This window comes from Furipterus horrens, unplaced genomic scaffold (assembly GCF_987537825.1).
Source record: "Furipterus horrens unplaced genomic scaffold, mFurHor1.1.pri manual_scaffold_19, whole genome shotgun sequence".
NCBI lineage: Eukaryota > Metazoa > Chordata > Mammalia > Chiroptera > Furipteridae > Furipterus > Furipterus horrens.
The window spans coordinates 2,497,469-2,508,864 of record NW_028327189.1 but is presented as its reverse complement, the minus strand read 5'-3'; the positions used below and the strand labels follow the sequence as shown (position 1 = coordinate 2,508,864).

At 37.8% G+C, this 11,396-nt stretch overlaps 1 pseudogene; it reads left to right on the top strand.

The window, feature by feature from the left end:
- The first annotated feature begins 6,843 nt into the window (after window positions 1-6,843).
- On the top strand, window positions 6,844-6,970 carry LOC149990280 (U4 spliceosomal RNA; annotated as a pseudogene).
- The last annotated feature ends 4,426 nt before the right edge of the window (window positions 6,971-11,396 follow it).

Genomic DNA, 11,396 nt, shown 5'->3' with positions numbered 1-11,396 from the left:
AATTTGGATACATTTTATTTTTTATTCTTGTCTGATTGCTGTGGCTAGGACTTTTAGTGCTATCTTAAATAAGAGTGGTGAAAGCAGACATCCCTGTCTTATTTCTGATCTTAAAGAAAACACCTGTAGTTTTTGCCCATTGAATATGATGTTGGACCTGTGTTTGTGATATATGGTCTTTATTACATTGAGGTATGCTCCCTCTATCCCCACCTTGCTGAGAGTTTTTATCATAAATGGGTACTGGATTTTACTAAATGATTTTTCTCCACCTATTGATATGACCACATGATTTTTATCCTTCATTTTGTTTATGTGGTGCATCACATTTGTTGATTTGTGGATATTGTACCTACCTTGCATCCACAGAATAAAGTGAAAGTGCCTCCGGAGGTACTCAAGTTGCATGAGGTAGGTTCTTAATGAGTCACCAGGCCATGGCAAAGTCTTTTCACCAGGCTGATACAGATTTAAACTTGTGCCACTGCTGGGTCTGAGGCCACTCAGTAAATGTCTTAACCAAGCCTAGATGCCTTCCTCTGGGTGCTCACACACACTTTGTTGGGGCAGGTGTCTCAGAGAATCATCAGGGTGAGGCCCAGCAGTGTCTATTAAGCCCAAACAGACTGAGATTTGGCCATATGAAGGGAGAGCTCTCCTCTCCTTGAGTAAGAAAAAAAAAAGGCCATTGTTCCAAAACCACACAATTCAGTCTGTCTTACATTCTGCTGGGAGGAGATGGAGTGCTTCAGGGTAACCAGGAGTTGGAAGGATAGGGATAATGGATCTCCTTTCAGGAAGAGGTGCAACTAAGGCTTTAGAAAATGTAGGGTGTGTGGCCTTCACCCCAGAGCTACACCATTCAGTCTGCCCAGGACTTTTCCCAATCTCAGCATGAGGAGCCACTATGATTTGGGTGGTGTGGTTGCTGGACCTAAAGGCCAGAGTATGGGTCTAGTAGATCTTTTGTGAGGTGGAAGTACCAGCCAGGTTCATGGGAATGTGGAGAAAACAGTTTCTACCGCAAAGCCACAAAACTCAGTCAATGAAATCACCTGAATCTGCCCAGATTTCTACACCCAGGCCAAGGCATATGATCTTCAGGGTGAGGCAAGAGGGAGTCCAGAGCGTGGGCCTGTTGCTTTCCTCCAGGATAGTCTTTTAGAACAAAGTACTCATCCCAAAATATGGTGTCTGCAATGTGGGAGGGGGACTCAGCACAGGGATCCTTGAAGCTGTTATTTCAGCTTTCTCCCCAGAGCCACAAACTCCAGACTCCAGTCCACCCAAAAAAAGGCCTTTATGAATTGAGATAATTAGGTGCCCTGTTTGCTATTTGATTTAAGGATTTTAGCTTTTTTTATAAATTTGAGGAGTTCTTATGAACTATTGTATTTACTTAAATAAGCTCTCTGTTCCCTTCTTCCTTTCTTCTTCTAGTGTCTATTCTTATTTTGCTCTTTCTTATGGGGTCAGATAGTTCTCATAGAGTTCTTTTATTTTTAATGCTCAAGTCTCTTTTTTCCTCTACATCATAACTAGATTTCTATTTTTAATATCAGTAATATCTCTTATAACTAGCCAGCTCTATTGCCTAAGCTCACTAGCTTTTTCTTCATCTCCTGAATTTTTATGTGATTCTGTCTTAAAGTTTTCATCTCTTTGATAAGAAATTTATTTTATTTATTGATTTTATTTTTGATTCATTATATCGCCTATCTGTGTTTTCTTTACGTGTTTGAGGTATTTTTAGAACTGTCTCTTTAATTCTCTGTAATAACACATATTTTCATGGGTTTAAGTTTAATTTGTGGTGATTTTTTATTTTATTTCTAAGCTACCTCATTACATTGGTTATTCATGGTATTTGATAGATTCCTTTTCTTCTTATGAGTGGCACTTCTTTAGTGCATTGATTTTTAAAAAAGTATTTCTATTGTTTTCTAGTAAGTGGTGCTGAAGCCCAGGTTTTTTGGTTCTCTTGCTTGCTCTAGCCATCAGACCTCTGTGGGTGGTAAAAATATCATGTGTTCCCTGGGAATGTGGGTGTCTCTTCTGTTCATGTTCCCTTATCCCCAGGTCAGTTCTGTGAGTGAATATTGTGAGATATTGGGTTTCAAATTTGTGAAATCTTAGGGTTGTTCACTGCAGACAGATGCTGCTGCAGTGCAGCTGAAATAGGTGGGATTGGGGTGAGCTAGAGAAGGCCGCTGCTTTTGTTACTTTGTTTTCCCAGTAATTTGTTAGTCAACCACCTAATTCTAATATTAATCATAGAGTATCCTTATTGCTCAGGAAAAAAAAAACGTTTCTATAGTGCTCGTTTTTGAGTTTGCAGATACTGTGCTGTGCAACATGACACTCACCAATACAGCTTCTCTGTGGCCCACTGATAGCTCTGAAAAGGTGAGAGATGGTCATGGTTTGTGTCTTTGTTTTTCTGTCTGGAATGGTGATTGCCAAACAAATGTGGTCACACTCCTGTGCTTTCTTCCTACTTAGGTCACTGGTCTCAGTGGTGGCTAGTACTGCCCACTACTGTAGGAAAATTCATGGTATGTCTTTGCTCCTTTCAGCTGAAGAAAGTGAAAGTGGCACCCTGATTTCTCCTCTCTCTGAGCTGAGAACTACAGTGGACTTCAGGTTGTAAGGTCTGGGCTGCACCCCTGGCACCTTCTCAGCTGTTTTCCCTACCCACTTCCCTGAGTGACTTCCACTTGCCCATCTTCAGATGTTTCTTTATATTCTTTAAAAAAAACCTTTTATTGACTTTATTCAAGTGACATTAGTTAATAAAGTAATATATGTTTTAGGTATACAATTCTATAAAACATCTATATTCATTGCATTGTTATTTATAGTAGCCAAGTTTTCAACAGTATATGAGATTAAAAAAGTTGTAGTCCATTTACACAATGGAATACTACACAACTATAAGAAAGAAGGAACTCTTACATTTTGCAACAGCAAGGATCAACCTGGAGATTATTGTGCTGAATGAAGTAAGTCAGTCAGAGAAAGACAAATACCATGTGCTCTCACTGATATGTGGGATGTAATGAACCAAAGAAACTGAGGAACAAAACAGAAACAGAAGCATGGACCATGAAACACACTACTCCTGTCAGAGAGGATGTGGAAGGGGGGACTGAATAAAAATGAAAGGATTAGTGAATGAACATATGCACATAATGCATGGTCACAGACAACAGCATGGTGATGGCCAGAGGAAAGGGGGTGGGGGCTGGTTGGAGGTGAGCAAAGGGTGGGAAATATAGATATCTGTAATAGTGTCAACAATTAAAATGAAGAAACAAACAATAAAACTCCAGCCATAAATTGCCTTCAGAGGACACATCTGAGCTGCAAAGACAAAGTGAAAGGGTGGAAAATGATGCTCCAAGCAAATAAATAATATCCAGAGAAAACCAGATGTAGCCATAATTATATCTAACAAATAGATTTCAAAATAACAAAGGTAACAAGAGACAAAGATGGACATTTTAAAGTGAAAAAGTAAAGCATATATAGAGAAGACATAACACTTCTCAGTATATATGCATCCAATCAGGGAGCACCAAAATATAAAAAGCAACTAGTAGCAGAACTAAAGAGAAAAAATTATAAAAACACAATCATAGTAGGAAACCTAAGTGCATTATTTACAGCTATGGATAGATTATCCAAACAGAAATCAATAAAATGTTGGCCTTAAATGACAGATTAAACCAAATAGAAATAATTTACAATTACAAAACCTTTCATTCCAGCATACCATTTTATATATTCTTTTCTACCACACATGGAATAAATGATTTAAGCACTGGATTTAAAAAATTTAATATTCAGATTATCGTCGGCAGCCGTCCATCTCGAGAGACGATGGTGTAGCTTCTTAAGAGTCTATCTGCACCACCGAGAATGGTTGTGCAGTCCGACTCGGGAGTGACACGGTATCTGTCTCCTCCCGTGTTGAATCGACATCTTGCGATGACGCTGGAGTGTCCTCTCCAGTGAAGCTGAAGCTACAGAGCCTGGGCAGGGTGATATGGAGGGTCTGCTGTTGCCCATGCAGCAGACCCCCCCTCTCTTCGCAGCTGAAGGGTCCAAGGGAAAGACAGAGTCAATACAGCTTGGCTTCAGGTGCGCCGCAGGAGTTGCCGGTGTTGACTACAACGTCAAACCGCCTTAGGGACTCCGGCTCCGGATTTTCTGTCGGGGTTTACTCCCTTAGCCTTTCCCCTGAAGAGGTATGCCACAAGGCAGCGGAGGTTTTTTGGAGTCAGAGTTTTCCTTCTCTGATGTGCCCTGACTGGAAGATCGAACCAGCGACACTTAGCTCGCAGGCCGACACTCAATCCACTGAGCCAATCCAGCCAGGGGGAATTCAGATTATACAAAGCTATTATTCTACTACAGTGATTTAAAGTTGAAATTAACTAAAAAACATAAATATGTAGAGAATAAACAACATGCTCTTAAAAAACAAATGGGTCAAAAAAAGATCAAAAGATATGGAAAGATATGAGAATGATAATATGACATATCAAAACCAAAAGTAGTAATAAGATGGAAATTTAAGTCATTACAGGCCTATCTCAAGAAACAAAAATATTACAAATTAACAACTAACCTTGTATCTTAAAAAACCAGAAAAAGAAGAACAAAAGCCACCCAAAGGAAATGAAGAAAGGGAATAATAAAAATTAGAACAGAATCCAATAAAATAGACAAATAATTCAACAAAGCTGGTTCTTTCAAAAAGTAATAAAATTGACAAACCTTTGGGTAGAATTATTAAGTGGGAAGATAGACTGAAATAAACCAAATCAGAAATGAAAGATCAGAAGTTACTGTCAGTTAGCCTTGCTCTAAGTAATCACCCGGAGACCACTGTAGGATTAAACAACAGGTTTACTGAGGGAAAAGCGGGGAGGGGATGGAGGAAACAGGAAACTCCTGAACCAACTCAAGGGCCCCTAGGAGCAAGGGAAGTGGGGGAAAGGTGACTTCTGGTCCATGACTCGGGCCCATAGGAGCAAGGAAAAGTGGGGAAGGGGGAAAAAAAGAAAGGGGGGAGGAGGAAGGGAGGCGACGGAATGGAGAATGAAGTGGGAGTGGAGACCCCCAGCCACTCATGAGGCTCCTAGAAATTGCCTGATTGAGCCTTTGCAGGCACCATCTCCACACTTTGCCAAACACACATTCTGGTTAGGGCGAGCCCACCCTTCAACACATCCAGTAGATCATTTACATTTCCCTGCTTTTCTGCCACTAGGTCAGTCAACATATCAGGCTAGGTCCATCAACATTTCCCCTGGGAAAGAGCAAAGTCCATTATCATTTCCTCTGGGAGGGGCTAGGGTCAGGTTGATTTGTATATGGTTCATTTGCATGTGTCAAAAGTCCAGTTGGGCATTCCAGCTATTTCCATGTTCTGACAGTTACTGCAGGCATTACAAAAATACAAAAGATCATACTAGAATATCATGAAAACTATATGCCATCAAATTAAATAGCAGAATAAATGAATGAATTCCTAGAAATATGTAAACTTTCTAAACTAAATTATGAATAAATGGAACATCTAAAAAGACCAATTAGAGCTGAGGAAATTGAAATAAACATCTAAAACATTTTCAAAGGTAAAAATTCCAGACCAAATGGCTTCACTAGTGAATTCTACCAAATATTCAAAGAAAATTTGATATCTATTCTGTTCAAACTCTTCTAAAAAATACTAAAGAGACCAACATATTCCTGATCCAATACAGGAAATAAAGAAAACTAAAGACAAATATACATAATAAGTACAAATGCAAAAGTTGAAAATAAAATACTAGCAAATCTAACTCAACAATAAATTTAAAAATACATTATAATCAGGTGGTGTTTATTCTAGAGGAACAAGAATGGTTCAAGATATCCAAGTTGATTATTATAATATACCCATTGAGAAAAAAGAGGATAAAAACCATATAATCATATGAACAAATGCATAAAAAGCATTTAACAACATATAACATTCATTTGTGATTAAAACTCTCAATAAAATGGGCATAGAAATGAGGCAGAAAAGTCAAAATAAGGAACAAACTCCTCAAATTCTATTCCTCCCTTTCTCTGTTCCCTCACTTTCCCCTCCCCAATTTTCTGTAATTGGGAGAACCAGAAAAAAATGCTCTCTGGAGAGGAGATACAAGGATGAATCTCATTGGCAGTCACCCCATCAGCATCAAAAGCAGAAGATGACCCTATCCTCTGTCTTGTTCACATTTAATGAAAAGCTTCCACTCAGACCCCATTGACCTGACATGTTCTCCAATGTCACCGCTATCACTTTTCAAGTGCATACTGTTGCTTTTATAAATTTACTGTACTTTGCTAAATCTTTATTTCACATTTTGAATTCTTTTTTGTTTCATGACAAGAATAAGGCCTCCCTTTGGTCTCCCCACGTGCCACCTGGCATTAGGAGGAAACTAACTAAACATAATAAAAGCCATAAATGTAAACCCACAGCTAATACCACACTCAATGGGAAAAAAAATGAAAACGTTTTCTCTAAAATCAGATACTAGACAAGGATGTCTACTCTCACCACTCTTACTCATCATAATATTGCCAGTTCTAGACAGAGCCATCAGGCAACAGAAATAAATAAAAGGCATCCCAAAAGGGAAAAATATGTAAGTATCACTTTTTGCAAATGACATGGTATTTTAAGTATAGAAAACCCTAACGACACCACCAAAATTATTAGAAACAATAAATAAATGCAGAAAGCTTGCGGGATACAAAATCAATGTACAAAAATACATTGCATTCTTATATACTAAAATGAGATTTGTGCAGTGGTAATATCATAGCCAGTGAGGTTTATCCAAAGTGCGATTATTGCTAGTTGAGAACTATATACTAAAATGAAAAAACTTTTTAAAATGAAAAAACAATTCCTCTTGCCATTTCAACAAAAGAATAAAATACATAGAAATACAGTTAGAGAATTTGGAGGACCTATGTATTGATGACTACAAAGCATTATTTTTTTTGTTTTGTTTTCAACAGAAAAATATTTTATTTATTTATTTATTTATTTATTTATTTATTTTCAAATGCTCTTTTTCTTTTTAATTTTATTTTTTGGTTTTTCAATTACAGTTGTCCCATTTTTTCCCCATTGCTCCCTCCCATCTAGCCCACCCCTTCTCCCACAATCATATCCTTCCCCGTTGTCCATGTCCATGAGTCATTTATACATGTTCTTTGATTAAAACCTTCCCTTATTTATCCCCTTTATCTCTCTCCCCCTCCCACCTCCCCCCTAATAACTGTTATTCTGTTCCTTGTTCTGTTTAGTTCACTTGTTTGTGTTCTTCCTTAGTTTCCTGTATTTTGTGATATCATATAAAATTTTTCTTTCTTTGCCTGGCTTATTTCACTAAGCATAATCCTCTCTAGTTCCATCCATGTTGTTGCAAATGGCAGGAGTTCCTTCTTTTTCTCTGCTGCATAGTATTCCATTATGTAAATGTACCACAGTTTTTTGATCCACTCATCTACAGATGGGCACTTAGGCTGTTTCCAGTACTTGGCTGTTGTAAATAGTGCTGCTATGAACACAGGGGAGCATAAGTTCTTTTGAATTGGTGTTTCAGGATTTTTCAGGTATAATCCTAGTACTGGAATCACTGCTTCAAAAGGCAGTTCCATCTTTAGTTTCCTGAGGGAATTTCATACTGTTTTCCATAGTAGCTGCACCAGTCTGCATTCTCAACAACAATGCAGTAGGGTTCCCGTTTCTCCACATCCTCACCAGCACTTGTTGTTTATTGATTAGTTGATGATGGCCGTTCTGACAGGTGTAAAGTGGTATCTCATTGTGGCTTTTATTTGCATCTCTGATGGCTAGTGATGTTGAGCAATTTTTCATGTGTCTATAGACCTTCTGTATGTCTTCTTCAGAGAAGTGTTTGTTCAGGTCCTTTGCCCATTTTTTAATGGGTTGTCTGTTTTCTTGATGTTGTCATATAAGCTCTTTATATATTTTGGAGATCAGTCCCCTGTCTGTGATATCATTGGCAAATATGTTTTCCCATATGGTTGGTTTCCATTTGACCTTGCTGATGTTTTCTCTTGCTGAGCAGAAAAACTTTAGTTTTATACAGTCCCATTTGTTTATTTTTTTACTTTATTTCTCTTGTCTTAGCAGATGTATCTGTAAAAATATTGCTACGTGGGATATCTGAAATTTTCCTGCCTATGTTTTCCTCTAGGACTTTTATGGTGTCACGGCTTACATTTCAGTCTTTGATCCATCTTGAGTTTTTTCTGGTGTGTGGTGTAGGTTGGTGATCTAGTTTCATTTTTTTGCACATCCCTGTCCAGTGCTCCCAGCATCATTTGTTGAAAAAGCTCTTCTCACTCTATTTTATGTTCCTTCCTCCTTTATCAAATATAGTTGGCCATAGAGGCCTGGATTTATTTCTGGGCTGCCTATCTGTTCCATTGGTCTATATATCTGTTCTTATGCCAGTACCAGATTGACTTGATCACAGTGGCTTTGTAGTATTGTTTGATATCTGGTATTGTGATCCCTCCTGCTGTGTTCTTCTGTCTCAAGATTACTTTTGCTATTCGGGGTCTTTTTTCGTTCCATATGAATTTTTGCAGTATTAGTTCTAGGTCTGTGAAATATGTCACTGGTATTTTAATAGGGATTGCATTGAATCTGTAAATTGCTTTGGCAGTTATGGCCATTTTGATGATGTTGATTCTTCCCATCCATGAACATGGCATTTGCTTCCATTTATTTGTATCTTCCTTAATTTCTTTCTTCAATGTTATGTAATTTTCAGAGTACAGGTCTTTTATCTCTTTGGTTAAGTTGACTCCTAGCTACTTTATTTTTCTTGTTGTTATAGTAAGTGATATTTTCTTTTTTGTTTCTGTCTCTGATATTTTATTGTTTGTGTACAAAAATGCCTTAGATTTCTGTATATTTATTTTGTACCCTGCTATTTTGCCACATTCACTTCTTATATTGAGTAGTTTTTTTGTGGAGTTTATAGGGTTTTCATTTTTTTATTTTATTTTATTTTTTGGTTTTTCAATTACAGTTGTCCCATTTTTCCCCCATTGCTCCCCCCTCCCAGCCCATCCCTTCTCCCACAGTCATATCCCTCCCCGTTGTCCATGTCCATGAGTCATTCATACACGTTCCTTGACTAGACCCTTCCCTTACTTATCCCCATTCTCTCCCTCCCCCCTCCCCACTACTGACTACTATTCTAGTCTTTGCCTATTCTGTTCGTTTGTTTGTGTTGCTCTTTAGTTTCCTGTATTAGGTGAGATCATAGGGTATTTTGCTTTCTTTGCCTGGCTTATTTCACTAAGCGTAATTCTCTCTAATTCCATCCATGTTGTCGCAAATGGCAGGAGTTCCTTCTTTCTTTCTGCTACATAGTATTCCATTGTGTAAATGTACCACAGTTTTTTGATCCACTCATCCACAGATGGGCACCTAGGCTGTTTCCAGCACTTAGCTATTGTAAACAGGGCTGCTATGAACATAAGGGTGCATAGGTGTTTTTGAATTAGGGTTTCAGGATTTCTCGGGTATAATCCTAGCAGTGGAATCACCGGTTCAAATGGCAGTTCCATTTTTAGTTTTTTGAGGTAATTCCATACTGTTTCCCACAGTGGCTGCACTAGTCTGCATTCCCACCAACAGTACAGTAGGGTTCCTGTTTCTCCACATCCTCACCAGCACTTGTTGTTTGTTGATTTGTTGATGATGGCCATTCTGACTGGTGTAAAGCGGTATCTCATTGTGGTTTTTATTTGCATCTCTCTGATGGCCAATGATGTTGAGCATTTTTTCGTGTGCCTATGGGCATTCTGTATGTCCTCTTCGGAGAAGTGTTTGTTCAAGTCCTTTGCCCATTTTTTAATTGGGTTGTTTGTTTTCTTGATGTTGAGTCATATAAACTCTTTATATATTTTGGAGATCAGTCCCCTGTCTGTGATATCATTGGCAAATATGTTTTCCCCTATAGTGGGTTTTCTATGTATACTATCATGTCATCTGCATATAATGATAGTTTTACTTCTTTTTTCTAATATGGATGCCTTTTATTTCTTTTTCTTGTCTGATTGCTGTGGCTAGGACTTCCAACACTATGTTGAATAGAAGTGGAAAGAGTGGACAGCCTTGTCTTGTTCCTGATTTCAGGGGGAATGCTTTCAGTTTTTGTCCATTGAGTATGATGTTGGCTTCAGGCTTCTCATATATAGCCTTGATTATGTTGAGATGTGCTCTCTCTATTTCCATTTTGCTGAGTGTTTTCATCATAAATGGGTGTTGTACTTTATCAAATGCTTTTTCTGCATCTATTGATATGATCGTGTGATTTTTGTCTTTCATTTTGTTTAGGTGATGTATTATATTTATTGATTTGTGAATATTAAACCATCCTTGCATCCCTGGGATGAATCCCACTGGATCGTGGTGTATGATCTTTCTGATGTATTGCTGGATCCTGTTTGCCAATATTTTGTTGAGGATTTTAACATCTATGTTCATCAGTGATATTGGCCTGTAGTTTTCTTTCTTTGTTGTGTCTTGACCTGGTTTTGGAATTAGGGTAATACTGACTTCATAGAATGAGTTTGGGAGTCTTCCTCTCTTCTTGGATTTTTTGGAATAGTTTGAGAAGGGTAGAAGTTAGTTCTTCCCTAAATGTTTTGTAAAATTCGCCTGTAAGCCATCTGGCCCAGGGCTTTTGTGTGTGGGGAGATTTTTGATTATCGTTTCAATTTCCTTCTTTGTTATTGGTCTGTTGAGACTTTCTACTTCTTCTTGATTCAATTTTGGAAGGTTATATGTTTCTAGAAATTTGTCCATTTCTTCTAGGTTGTCAGATTTCTTGCCATATAGTTGTTTGTAGTAATTTCTTATAATTGTTTGTATTTCTGAGGTATCAGCCGTGATTTCTCCTCTTTCATTTCTGATTTTGTTTATTTGGGTCTTCTCTCTTTTTTCCTTGATGAGCCTCGCTAAAGGCTTGTTGATTTTGTTTATTTTTTTCACAAAACCAGCTCCTAATTTTGTTGATCTTTTGAATTTTTTGTTTGATCTCTATGTCATTTAATTGTGCTCTGATCTTGATGATTTCCTCCTTTTTCTTGCCCTAGGCTTTGTTTGTTGTTGTTCTAGTTCTTGTAGTTTTAGGGTTAGATTTTTTATTTGAGATGCTTCTATCCTTTTCAGATATGCCTGTATTACTATCAACTTCCCTCTTAGGACTACTTTTGCTGTGTACCATAGGTTTGGGGCTGTTGAGTGTTCATAATTATTAGTTTCCAGAAACGTCTTGATTTCTTCTTTGATGTCA